The following is a 10,369-nucleotide window of genomic DNA, read 5'->3' as shown; positions in this document are numbered from 1 at the left end:
GAGCAGCACATGGCGCTGTTCCCCCCCCCCCCCCGGGACTCCGGCTGCTTCCTGGAGCAGAACGGAGCGGGGCCAGATGCCAGGGCAGACAGGCAGGGAGCCTGCCCTGGCCATGGTGCGTGGTGCTGCCACCCTGGAGCAGCTCTAGGTAAGCGGCGCCGGGCTGGAGCCCGCATACCACACCCCAATCCCCTGTCCAGAGCCCCCCTGCCACATCCCACACCCTCCCGCACCCCAACTCCCTCCCCTGAGACCCCTGCACCCAACCCCTGCTGCACCCCTCACCCCTTCTGCACCCCAACTCCCTGCCCTGAGCCCTCTGCCGTACCCTGCACACCTCCTGCACCTCAACTCCCTGCCCTGAGCCCCCATCACACCCCACACCACTCCTGCACCCCACCCCCTGTCCGGAGCCCCCTGCCACATCCCACACCCTCCCGCACCCCAACTCCCTGCCCTGAGCCCCCGTCGCACCCTGCTCCCCAACCACCTGCCGCACTCCTCACCCCTCCTGCACCCCACACTCCAATTCCCTGCCCTGAGCTCCCTGCCGGACCCTGCACACCTCCTGCACCTCAACTCCCTGCCCTGAGCCCCCATCACACCCTGCACCCCTCCTGCACCCCCTGGGGGCAGAGTTGGGGTGAGGACTTCGGGGAAGGGGTTGGAATGGGGGCAGGGAAGGGGCGGGAAGAGGCGGGGCAGGGGCGGGGCCTCATGGAAGGGGTGGAGTGGGGGCAGGGGCAGCAAGGGATGGGTGTCAGTGATGCAGCCCTCGGGCCAATGCACTAGTCCTCATGTGGCCCTCGTGGTCATTTGAGTTTGAGACCCCTGATTTAGGGTGAGAATTTGCTACGTGTAACCAATTTCTTTAGTATATTAAGCTTCGATTGTGTTTTGTTTTATTTGCTAGGTAATCTGCTTTTATCTGTTTGCTATCCCTTATAATCACTTAAAATCTATCTATTGTAGTTAATAAACTTGTTTTTGTTTTGTCTAAAACCCAGTATGTGGAATTCATAACTGGGGGGCAAAAAGCTGTTGCATATCTTCCTCCACATTGAGGGAGGGGGTGAATTTCATTAGCTTACGCTGTACAATTCTCTGTGCAGGGTAAGACGGTATAATTTTGGGTTTACCCTCTGTAGCGGGGCGGTTACCCCACTCCTGGGATAAAAGGAGTGAGAGCAGCTGAGGGAGGCTGGCTGAGTACTAGGTCACAGGTGTGGCTAGCTCAATCAGGGCACAGCTGGCCCTGATAAGAGGACTGTGAGTAGGGAGCCGAAAGAGTCTCACTCCAGGGCGGGAGTGAGAAAGACCTAGCTGCCTGGGAGAGACAGGGTACCTTCGACAGAGCAGTGCTGGGGAAGGGGCAGGCTGAGCTCGGGAGCTCAGGCCTGGCTACCTCCCTGGCTGAGGCCTGGCAGGAAGGCCTAAGGAGGTACTGGGGCTGCAGGGAAAGGCAGCAGGTCCAACCCCCTAGCCAATGATGAGTGGCCATTGCAGACTGCAGTTTGCTCCTGAGTAAGGGGGCTAGATGAAGACTGACAGTAGCCACTGAGGCAATGTGGGTATGGGGGGGTTGGGGTTCCCCTGAAGAGGGGAGACCCAGAGTGTGGGGGCACCGCTGTGGGGCTGCACCCCAGGGTAAGGGACACCGGGGTCCGGGAGGGACACGAGGCCAGAAGTGGTGGAGACAACAGGGACCGGTAACCAAGGGAGAGAAACCGGCCAGCAGGAGGTGCTCCGAGGCTGGAAAGAGCTAATTCCCGGACTGACTAGCAGGAGGCACCATGGCAGTGAGTTGTGCCCCATGACCCGTGGTGGAGAATGTGGTCATGTACGGTCCACCCCTGATATAAGGGGACTTGTGAGGTCTGGGCAAGGTGGGCCATGTGTGAGAGACAATGGAGGCAGACTATTGTGAGGTGTTCTTGGCGGAAGGTGCTTATGCCGTCCCGGGCTGGACTCCGGCATCAATGCCCCAGCAGAAGGGGACTGGCGGGCAGCGGGGGAAGATCAAGAATCTGCTGCAGGAGATCTGGGGAAACGAGCAGAAGCAGTGGGAGGCAGAGTCGACCCTGCAAGAATGGTTGGAGCAGCTGGCCGAGGAGCAGCGGGCCCTCATGGGACTCCTCAGGAGGGAGTGCCAGAGCTGCCGCAGAGAGGGGTGGGAGCATCCCAGGGCCAGGGCCTGGAGGCCAGGCATGGAGCGCAGGGCTTGTTATGCCTGTAGGAGGCGTGGACACTTGAAGAGTGATTGTCCCTACTGGGATCGGGGCAAGGAACCTCACCCGGAGCAGGGGAAGGGACAAGGTCCTGGGAAGATCCGCTGGGTGAGGGAACCCAGGGAGCAGCGGACATGTTGGGCCTGTGGGTGACCCGGACATGTACAGTGGGCGTGCAGAGGCCCGAGGGGGGCTGGGTCCAGTTCAGCCCTTGCGAGAGGGCTGGACCCAAGAAGGACCAGGAGGAGCCCAAGGCAGCGAAGAGGCGGGGAACCTGCTGGGGCTGCGGCGAGCCGGGCCACATTAAGAGGCACTGCCCCCTCAAGGGAAGAGAGGGGCCAAAGAAGGAGGTGCCTGGGGACCCAGGGGGGTTGAAACTGGGCAAGAAGGATGCTGCGGTGATGGCAGTAGCTCTGCCAGGGGGCCACCAAGGAGAGGTGGCAGAACCGGGGACTGGGACAATGTGGGCCCCGCAAGAGGCCAGGACCCAGGTGGTCGTGGAGCAGGCCACAAAATGGAACCAGACTCTAAAGGTGGAGGGTCCAGGGGATGCTGACCTGCGGGCACTGCTGGAGGCAGCGGAGAAGGCCCGCCAGAAGGCGGAGGCAAACACCCGCGTGGGGTAGGGGTGGGGCCTCGGGGAAAGGGGCAGAGCATGGGGTACGGGTGTTCAGTTTTGTGCAATTAGAAAGTTGGCAACCCTAATTTACATACCTCAATCCAGAAAACACCACCTAACTTTATAGGCGCCAAAGTCCCTTGGTGCCTAAATTGCCACTGTAAAGTCCCCTAAGCACTTCTGCCACAGGTACAAGCATGGCCAGCTACTTAATGCCTGGCTCACTCCTGAGTCCCAGCAGGATCCTCAAACTCCCCATTGCCCACCTACTCTGGTGGGTGTTTTCAGAGGTTGACTACTGGATGAGGCTTCACACAAAGGGGACTTTCAAGGTGACTGGATCCTGGTAGGTACGCAGGGTGCTCTTTAATCTTCCAGCCAAAGGCAGTAAGAGGTCCAATGGCTGAGAGCTGAAACTAGATACACTCAGGCTAGAAATAAGGTGCAATTTTTTTAAACATGGAGGGTGATTAATCATTGGCACAACTGACCTAAGGATGTGGTGAATTATCATCAATTTAAATTAGGGCTGTCAATTAATCACGGTTAACTCCTGCGATTAACTCAAAAAAAGTAATTGCGATTAAAAAAATTAATCACGATTAATCGCAGTTTTAATCACATGGTTAAACAATAGAATCCCAATTAAATTTATTACATATTTTGGATGTTTTTCTACATTTTCATATACGTTGTATTCTATGTTGTAATTTAAATCAAAGTGTATATTATTTTTTATTACAAATATTTGCAGTGTAAAAATGATAAACAAAAGAAATAGTATTTTTCAATTCACCTCATACAACTATTGTAGTGCAATTTCTTTATCATGAAAATGCAACTTACAAAAATGTAGATTTTGTTGTTGTTACATAACTGTATTAGAAAACAAAACAATATAAAACTTCAGATCCTACAAGTCCACCCCGTCCTACTTCTTGTTCAGCCAATCGCTAAGACAAACAAGTTTGTTTACATTTACAGGAGATAATGATGCCCTCTTCTTATTTACAATGTCATCAGAAAGTGAGAACAGGCATTTGCATGGCACTTTTGTATCCGGCATTGCAAGGTATTTATGTGCCAGATATGCTAAACATTCATATGCCCCTTCATGCTTCGGCCACCATTCCAGAGGACATGCGTCCATGCTGATGATGCCCGTTAAAAAAATAATGCGTTAATTAAATTTGTGACTGAACTCCTTGTGGGAGAATTGTATGTCCCCTGCTCTGTTTTACCCGCATTCTGCCATATATTTCATGTTATAGCAGTCTCGGATGATGACCCAGCACATGTTGTTCATTTTAAGAACACTTTCACTGCAGATTTCACAAAATGCAAAGAAGGTACCAATGTGAGATTTCTAAAGATAGCTACAGCACTGGATCCAAGGTTTAAGAATCTGAAGTGCCTTCCAAAACCTGAGAGGGACGAGGTGTGGAGCATGCTTTCAGAAGTCTTAAAAGAGCAACACTCTGATGCGGAAACTACAGAACCCGAACCACCAAAAAAGAAAAGCAACCTTCTGCTGGTGCCATCTGACTCAGATGATGAAAATGAACATGTGTCGGTCCGCGTTGCTTTGGATTGTTATCGAGCAGAACCCATCATCAGCATGGACACATGTCCCCTGGAATGGTGGTTGAAGCATGAAGGGACATCTGAACCTTTAGCACAACTGTAAGGATAAGGCCTTTGTCTGCAGCCATATTGTAAGCCTAAACTCTAAGGCCTTCATCTGCATCCAGATTAAAAGAGTAGCCAAGCAGTAGCCATTTGCTGAGAAGTCACATCCTCACATTCCATCTAAATTATATTAAAACAATGTAATATCAGGCTGTTAAGAAGGAGACCCCGTCCTAATGGCCCCCACTATCACCAGATAAAGAAACAGATCTTAAGATGGTTAAAGAAAACTTAGTTTGATAGCATTCTGTTTGTCAAGAAATCACTTATCAAGAGCTGTGGTTGTGGTCTTTTCTTTCTTGTTTTGTCATTATGGACCCCACTTCCCTATTGTTTACCTGTATGGTCTCTGTGTGGTTCTTTAATTGTTTCTGTCTGCTGTATAATTAATGTTGCTAGGTGTAAGTTAATTAGGGTAGTGGGATATAATTGGTCAGAGAATTATGTTAGGATTGATTAGATAGATTTCAGTAAAATGATTGGTTAAGATATAGCTAATCAGGACTCAAGTTTCACTATATAAACTGGGGTCCAAGAAGGAGACCAGATGGGAAGAGAAGAATAAGAAGGAAAGATCTGGAAGAAGAAGAACTCGCCCCCAAGACTCAGCCTAAGTTCAGAGCTGGTAAGAATCCTCTGCACAACCATGACGTGCAGCAACTGGGACCCAGATGAAACCAACCTTGCCTGGCCAACTTGGAAAGTCTGCCTGCGTGATCAGGATTGGTGAGCATGGCATTGTATGCTTAATGTGTATTCTGCTTGGTAATTGTTAATAAATAGAGGATCAGGATATTACTGTGTAAGGCTCTTTCACTGGTAAAAGGTCCTGCACACCCGCAGAAGTAGAAGGGTGTGGGTACTTAAACTGACCAGGTTAGTTACACCCTGAGCCCCACGAATTGGGTAAGGGTAGGTGGTTTTCTCCTGGAGCCCTACAAATTGGGAAAAGGTGGGGGTGCCTAAATTAACCGGGTTATACCTGGAGCCCTACAGACTGGGAAAAGGTGGGGTGCACTAATGTGTGCAGGTAACACATCTGGCACATAAATATCTTGCGCTGCCGCCGCCAGCTACAACAGTGCCATGTGAACGCCTGTTCTCACTTCCAGGTGACATTGTAAACAATGTCCTGCAAATGTAAACAAACTTGTTTGTGAGCGATTGGCTGAACAAGAAGTAGGACTGAGTGGACTTGCAGGCTCTAAAATTTTACATTGCATTAAAAAATAAAACAGGTTTTTTTGTACATAATTCTACATTTGTAAATTCATTCAACTTTCATGATAAAAAGATTGCACTACAGTACTTGTATTAGGTGAATTGAAAAATACCCTTTTCCATCTATCGCCCCACCACAGTTAGGGAATCCCATTGCAGCAAAGCCATCCACTATGACCTGCACATTTCCCAGAGTCACTACCCTTTCTTTTTTTTTTTTACAGTGAAAATACTTGTAATAAAAAATAAATATAAAGTGAGCATTGTACACTTTGTATTCTGTGTTGTAAATGAAATCAATATATTTGAAAATGTAGAAAACATCCAAAAATATTTAAATAAATAGCATTCTATTATTGTTTAACCCTCAGGCCACTGCGCGCCCCCCTCCCCCAGCAGCAGGAGGAGTTTGGGTGTGGGAGGGGGCGCAGGAGGGGGTGAGGGCTCTGGAAGGTGCTTACTTTGGGGGGACTCCCTGGAAGAGGCGACATCCCTGAGCTCCTAGGCGGAGGTGTGGCCAGGCAACTCTGCGTGCTGCCTCCATCTGCAGGCACCGCCCCCGCAGTTCCCATTGGCCGCAGTTCCTGGCCAATGGGAACTACAGAGCCGGCGCTCAGGGCAGAGGCAGTGCACAGAGCTGCCTGGCCACGCCTCCAGCTAGGAGCTGAGGGAGGGGGATGTCACCGCTTCCAGGGAAGCGTGGAGCAAGGTAGGGAGCCTGCCAGCCCCACCAACTGCCCTGTCTCAGCACCAGTGGGGGTCCCGGGCCATCCCCCCCAGCACCCGTGTCGTCCCCGGGCTGCGCCCCCCCCCCCCCAAGATTTAGTCAGGTGTATATAGTACAAGTCATGAAGTTTTGTTTACTGCCCATGACCTGTCTATGACTTTTACTAAAATTACCCATGACTAAAACATAGCCTTAATGATGATAAATTGGAGGGTTCAGAGAAGAGCCATGAGGCTGATTAAAGGATTAGAAAACACGCCTTATAGTGATAGACTCAAAGAGCTCAATCTATATGGCTTAACAAAGAGAAGTTTAAGGGGTGACTTGATCACAGTCTATAAGTACCTACGTGGGGAACAAATATTTAATAATGGTCACTTCAGTCTAGCAGAGAAATGCATAACATGGCCCAATGGCTGGAAGTTAAAGCTAGACAAATTCATACCGGAAATATGGTGTAAATTTTTAACCGAGAGGGTAATTAACCAGCGGAACAGTTTATCAAGGGTCGTAGTGGATTCTCCATTACTGGCAATTTTAAAATCAAGATTGGATGGTTTTCTAAAAGCTCTGCTCTAGGAATTAATTTGGGGACGTTCTCTGGCCTGTGTTACACAGGATGTCAGGCTGGATGATAACAATGGTTGGATTCTCTGAATGTATGACCCAGATGGGAATGCTGACTTTGTGACTCTAGGGGTGAGTGACCCCTGCCCCACCCAGTTACATCCCTGGGATCAGCCAATCATGAAGGAGAGGGGCCATGCTGCAGACCATCCAGTTGCCATAACACCTTGCAACTGCGCTGGTGCCAAACGTATTGTGCAGACATCTGGGAGCACATCTCATGGGTCCTACTGCCGCAGTAAGCAGAGTCGCTCTGTGAACGCTATGGGAGAGCTCGGCTCTCCTTTCTGGCCTGCTAGTGGCTCACACGCTCATGGAGTTGGGAACATTAGATGTATACAATACTAGAGAGGCCATTCCTGAATACTGCACCCAGCTCTGGAGTCCACATTGCAGCATGGAATTTGAAATGTGGGAAAGGGCTCTGGGAAAATGCACCAGAAAAATCTGAGGTCAGGAAAACTGGCTGCATAGTGAGATGAATGGAGCTCAGCCTGTTTAGTTTCTCCAAGAGAATGTTAAGGATGACTGAATTGAGGTCTAGAAGTACCTATGTGAGGAAAAAGTATCTGATTTTAGAGGGTCTTTAATCAGGCATAATGTGATCCAATGGCTGGAAGCTGAAATGAGCCACATTCAAACTGGAGATATACCTATCTCATAGAACTGGAAGGGACCCTGAAAGGTCATTGAGTCTAGTCCCCCGCCTTCACAGCAGGACCAAGTACCATCCTTGACAGTTTTGTGTGTGTGTGTGTGTGTGCCCCAGATCCCTAAATGGCCCCCTAAAGGATTGAATTTACAACCCTGGGGTGAGCAAGCCAATGCTCAAAGCACTGAGCTATCCCTCCCCACACTGGCAATAAGGTGCAACTTTTTAACGGGGAGGGAATTAAGGAATGACTCACCCAGGGATGGGGCAGATTTTCCATCTCTTGGAGACTCTGCTGTGTGGTGAGGCGTCTCTCTGACAGCTCTGCACCAGCTCAACCTGGCCCTCTGGGATAGTGGGACTCATGTGGAGCGGAGGAATAGTGCCCCTGTGGCAGGGGCTCTGGGTGCAGTTCTCTCACTTGGTGTTGCAGGAGATCAGGCTGCAGGGTCCCTTGGCCTTGACAGCCATGAATTTCAATTCTCCTTAAAAAAAATAACCGGAAAGGCCCCTATGACGCTCCGTTGGGCACTAGGGCCTGGCTGGGGGGATGCTCTGCAGGAACGGGGCTTCGTGGGGTACTGGGGACTGACTGGGAGATGTTCTGCAGGAAAGGAGCTCCGTGGGGTACTGGGACCAGGCTGGGGGATGCTCTGCTGGAACAGGGCTCTGTGGGGTACTGGGGCCTGGCCAGGGAGTGCTCAGCAGGAACAGGGCTCTGTGGGGTACTGGGGCCTGGCTGGGGGATGCTCGGCAGGAACAGGGCTCTGTGAGGTACTGGGGCCTGGCTGGGGGATGCTCTGCAGGAACGGGGCTCCGTGGGGCACTGGGGCCTGGCTGGGGGATGCTCGGCAGGAACGGGGCTCCGTGGGGCACTGGGGCCTGGCTGGGAATGCTCGGCAGGAATGGGGATCCGTGAGGCACTGGGGCCTGGCTGGGGGATGCTCGGCAGGAACAGGGCTCTGTGAGGTACTGGGGCCTGGCTGGGGGATGCTCGGCAGGAACGGGGCTCCGTGGGGTACTGGGGCCTGGCTGGAGGATGCTCGGCAGGAACAGGGCTCTGTGAGGTACTGGGGCCTGGCTGGGGGATGCTCGGCAGGAACGGGGCTCCGTGGGGTACTGGGGCCTGGCTGGGGGATGCTCGGCAGGAACGGGGCTCTGTGAGGCACTGGGGCCTGGCCAGGGAGTGCTCGGCAGGAACGGGGCTCTGTGGGATACTGGGGCCTGGCTGGGGGATGCTCTGCAGGAACGGGGCTCCGTGGGGTACTGGGGCCTGGCTGGGGGATGCTCGGCAGGAACAGGGCTCTGTGGGGTACTGGGGCCTGGCCAGGGAGTGCTCAGCAGGAACAGGGCTCTGTGAGGTACTGGGGCCTGGCTGGGGGATGCTCGGCAGGAACAGGGCTCTGTGAGGTACTGGGGCCTGGCTGGGGGATGCTCTGCAGGAACGGGGCTCCGTGGGGTACTGGGGCCTGGCTGGGGGATGCTCGGCAGGAACGGGGCTCTGTGAGGCACTGGGGCCTGGCCAGGGAGTGCTCGGCAGGAACGGGGCTCTGTGGGGTACTGGGGCCTGGCCAGGGAGTGCTCGGCAGGAACGGGGCTCTGTGGGGTACTGGGGCCTGGCCAGGGAATGCTCGGCAGGAACGGGGCTCTGTGAGGCACTGGGGCCTGGCTGGGGGATGCTCGGCAGGAACGGGGCTCTGTGAGGTAAAGGGGCCTGGCCAGGGAGTGCTCGGCAGGAACAGGGCTCCGTGGGGTATTGGGGCCTGGCTGGGGGATGGATGCTCTGCAGGAATGGGGCTCCGTGGGCAGACTGCATTGGAGGGAGAGTTGGTGACCTGGGGTGGTGGGGGAAAGATTTCTTTCGTTACAGTTTAAAACACTTTGGTGTAGGTTTGTTTTTGCCAACTTCTATTAACTCCAAAGTAAATTCTGCCCTTGGGAGCAGAACTCTCCTTGGGAAAGATTCCCCCCTCCCCCTGCAACGGCAGGCTGAGGGAGCCTGCAGCTTGGAGCCCTCCAAGGAGCTCTCTAGTGCCCAGAGGGCTGGGTGTCCTGTGTATGGCTGAGTTAAAACAAGCAGAAAAGAGTAAAAAAAAAATAACCCCAAACAACAACCAAAAGCAGCCCCCTATGTGGCTGAGGTCCCCAGAGCTCCCACCTCTATATTCGGGAGCCCCCACACCCTCTCTGCTCCAGTACCCACCCCTGCATTCCAGAGCCCCCCTCCCCTTCAGTGCTCCCCAGAGCCCCCACCTCTGTATCCAGAGCCCCCAACCCCTATTCCACAGACCCCACCCGCTCTGTACTCCAGGCGTCACCTCATATCCCAGAACCCCCACCCCTTCTATGCTCCCCAGAGCCCCACCCCATATTCCAGAGACCCCTCATGTGCTCCCTAGAGCCCCCACCGGTATTCCAGAGCTCCACCCCCAGCGCTCCCCAAAGCCCGCACCCTCCAGAGCCCCCACACCATATTCTAGAGCTCCCACTCCCATGGATGGGCAGCCTGGCGCTCACTGCCCCGCTCCCCATCCTCGTGTGTGTGTTGCCTCGGGCATGACCCGTTGCTCGGCCGGGGACGGGCGCGTCACTCTTGCGGGCTCTCC

This window comes from Emys orbicularis, chromosome 19 (genome assembly GCF_028017835.1).
Source record: "Emys orbicularis isolate rEmyOrb1 chromosome 19, rEmyOrb1.hap1, whole genome shotgun sequence".
NCBI lineage: Eukaryota > Metazoa > Chordata > Testudines > Emydidae > Emys > Emys orbicularis.
Note: the sequence above shows the minus strand (reverse complement) of the source record.